This window comes from Coturnix japonica, chromosome 12 (assembly GCF_054131305.1).
Source record: "Coturnix japonica strain WE chromosome 12, WE-NBRP24, whole genome shotgun sequence".
In the NCBI taxonomy this organism is placed as follows: Eukaryota; Metazoa; Chordata; class Aves; order Galliformes; family Phasianidae; genus Coturnix; species Coturnix japonica.
Window position 1 is genome coordinate 12,331,566 of NC_140674.1, and position 260 is coordinate 12,331,825.

The window sequence follows — 260 nt, forward strand, 5'->3', positions numbered from 1 at the left end:
TGGTACAGATGAAGGCTTAAGAGCTGTGAACATACAGAGTGCAGGGGTTAGACGTGTTTGTCATAGGAGGCAGGAGGAGACGTCTGGTACTTGTACTGAAGCCCTACACAAATGTGGACATGTGAGACTCCAGGCTGCAAATAAGGCTCTGAATGAAGCATGCATGTGTAACAACAGATGTCCAAAGTAAACAAACAAAACAACTGAAGTATATCAGCTTTTCACTTTAAATACCAAAAAATAGAGAAGGAGCCTCAGAA